This window comes from Sapajus apella, unplaced genomic scaffold (genome assembly GCF_009761245.1).
Source record: "Sapajus apella isolate SASKATOON/1434 unplaced genomic scaffold, GSC_monkey_1.0 scaffold248, whole genome shotgun sequence".
NCBI classification, from domain to species: Eukaryota; Metazoa; Chordata; class Mammalia; order Primates; family Cebidae; genus Sapajus; species Sapajus apella.
In genome coordinates this window covers 381,532-384,313 of record NW_022437188.1, presented here as the reverse complement: position 1 = coordinate 384,313, position 2,782 = coordinate 381,532, and the positions used below count along the sequence as shown (strand labels likewise).

Genomic DNA, 2,782 nt, shown 5'->3' with positions numbered 1-2,782 from the left:
GCCCTGTGGGATTCCAAGAACCTCTCCTTTCCTCAGATCTGGGTCCTTTTTTTAAAAATTTTTTTGACTGTTACAAAAGTTTATTTAACAAAAAGTCTAATATGAAAATGTACGTGAGGGCCGGGCACGGTGGCTCAAGCCTGTAATCCCAGCACTTTGGGAGGCCGAGGCGGGTGGATCACGAGGTCAAGAGATCAAGACCATCCTGGTCAACACGGTGAAACTCCGTCTCTACTAAAAATACAAAACATTAGCTGGGCATGGTGGCGCGTGCCTGTAATCCCAGCTACTCAGGAGGCTGAGGCAGGAGAATTGCCTGAGCCCAGGAGGCGGAGGTTGCGGTGAGCCGAGATCGCGCCATTGCACTCCAGCCTGGGTAACAAGAGCGAAACTCCGTCCCAAAAAAAAAAAAAAAAAAAATGTACGTGACCTAATTTTTACATCATAGTAAACAGGCCCTATGGAGAGAGGACATGGGTTTCTCCGCTGAACAGCCATTATTTATACTCATTCCAAGGCTTCTAATATGATGATACTATTTCCTCGTATTACCACCATTCCAATATTGTTCTGTTGTCCACTAGTCACCATCTCCACACATTCGTCTATCACAAGATTCATAAAGGGATCAAATCCCTGCAATATTCCTTGGACATGTCTGCCACCATTTAATTTCAATGATAACTTCTTGTCCATAAATTTTTTCAACTCAGGAGGGTGAGCTTTGCTCATGATGGTTACTCCGCAGGCACACAGAGGCCTTGGAACGGAATGCCAGAGCTGGGTCTTAATATCCGCCCAGTGGTTGATGTAATCCAGGCTTGGGAATCATGCAAGATTGTCAGCTGTCCTTTTGTGGGAGAGGGTGGGGCTCGGATTTGGAGAACACAATCTTTTTTTTTTTTTTTTTGACACAGAGTCTCCCTCTGTCACTCAGGTTGGAGTACAATGACAGGATCTCAGCTCACTTAAACCTCCGCCTCCTTGGTTCAAGTGATTCTCCTGCTTCAGCCTCCAGAGTAGCTGGGACTACTGACATGCACCACCACACCAGGCTAATTTTTGCATTTTTAGTAAAGACGGATTTCACCGTGTTGGGAAGCTCGAACTCCTGACCTCAAGTGATCCACCCGCCTCGGTCTCCCAAAGTGCTTGGATTATCGGCATGAACCACCTCGATCGATGAGAACACAGTCATTTTAATCTGACATTATATCTTTCCTACTCATTGAGAGTTAAAATATCCTGTCTTTTTTTTTTTTTTTTTTTTTTTTTTTGAGATGGAGTTTAGCTCTTGTTACCCAGGCTGGAGTGCAGTGGCGCGATCTCGGCTCACCGCAACCTCTGCCTCCTGGGTTCAAGCAAGTCTCCTGCCTCAGCCTCCCGAGTAGCTGGGACTACAGGCATGCGCCACCATGCCCAGCTAAGTTTCGTATTTTTAGTAGATGGGGTTTCACCATGTTGACCAGGATGGTCTCGATCTCTTGACCTCATGATCCACCCACCTCAGCCTCCCAAAGTGCTGGGATTATAGGCGTGAGCCACCATGCCCGGCCTAGCCTGTCTTTTTTTAAGCAAAAAGTTGCTTTTTATATTGTGGTTGGTAAACAAACATACAAAGATGAAGTAAGAAGTCTATGTTGGTTTCCTCAATTTAAAAAAAAAGTGGCTGCTCTGGGAACCTGTGACCATCCAATGGGTTCACCTTGCCCACTGCCCAGACAAAGCTGATTTATCAAGATAGGGGAATTGCCATGGAGAAAGAGTAATTCATGCAGAGCCAGCTGTGGGGCAGATAATTTGGTGGGCAGTGGGGAGTGCTGATTGGTTGGATTGGAGATGGAATCATAGGGGGTCAAATTGAGTTTTTCTTGTTGTCTTCTGTTCCTGGGTGGGATGGCAGAACTGGCTGAGCTAGTTACCAGTCTTCGTGGTGTCAGCTGATCCATCCAGTGCAGGGTCTGCAAAATATCTCAAACACTGATCTTCGGTATAGTGATGTTATTTTTAGGAGGATTTTTGGGAGGTTCAGACTCTTGGAACCAGAGTCTGCATGACCTCTAAACCATAATTTTTTTTTTTTTTTTTTTTTTTTTTGAGATGGAAGTGTTGCTCTGTTGCCCAGGCTGGAGTGCAGTCTCACTGCAGCTTCTGCTTCCTGGGTTCAAGCAATTCTCTTGCCTCAGCCTCCCGAGTAACTGGGATTACAGATGCGTACCACCATGCTCAGCTAATTTTTGTATTTTTAGTAGAGATGAGTTTTCACAGTGCTGGCCAAGCTGGTCTCGAACTCCTGACCTCAGGCAATCCCCCAGCAGTCAGCCTCCCAAAGTTCTGGGATTACAGAGGTGAGCCACCTCACCCTGCTTTAAACAGTAATTTTTCTTTTTAAGAGACGGGGTCTCGCTATGTTGCCCAGGCTGGAGTTCAGTGGCTATTCACAGGCACGATCCCACTACTAATCAGCACAGGAGTTTTGACCTGCTCTGTTTCCAACCTGGGCCAGTTCACCCCTCCTTAGGCAACCTGGTGGTCCCCCGCTCCTGCAAGGTCACCATATTGATGCCAAACTTAGTACAGACACCCGATCCGCCATAGCGCACTACAGCCCAGAACTCCTGGGCTCAAGCGATCCTCCCACCTCAGACTCCCTAGTAGCTGAGACTACAGGCACCTGCCACTGTGCCCGGCTAAACCGTAATTTCTAATCTTGCAACTAATTTGTTAGTCCTGTAAAGGCAGACTGGTCCCAGGCAAGAAGGTGGTCTTTTTGGGAAAGGGC

The 2,782-nt window shown here is 47.0% G+C and overlaps 1 pseudogene; it reads right to left on the bottom strand.

Annotated features, from left to right (window-relative positions):
* Nucleotides 1–432: 432 nt before the first annotated feature.
* LOC116545138 lies at nt 433–747 on the bottom strand (annotated as a pseudogene).
* Between the last annotated feature and the right edge of the window lie 2,035 nt (nt 748–2,782).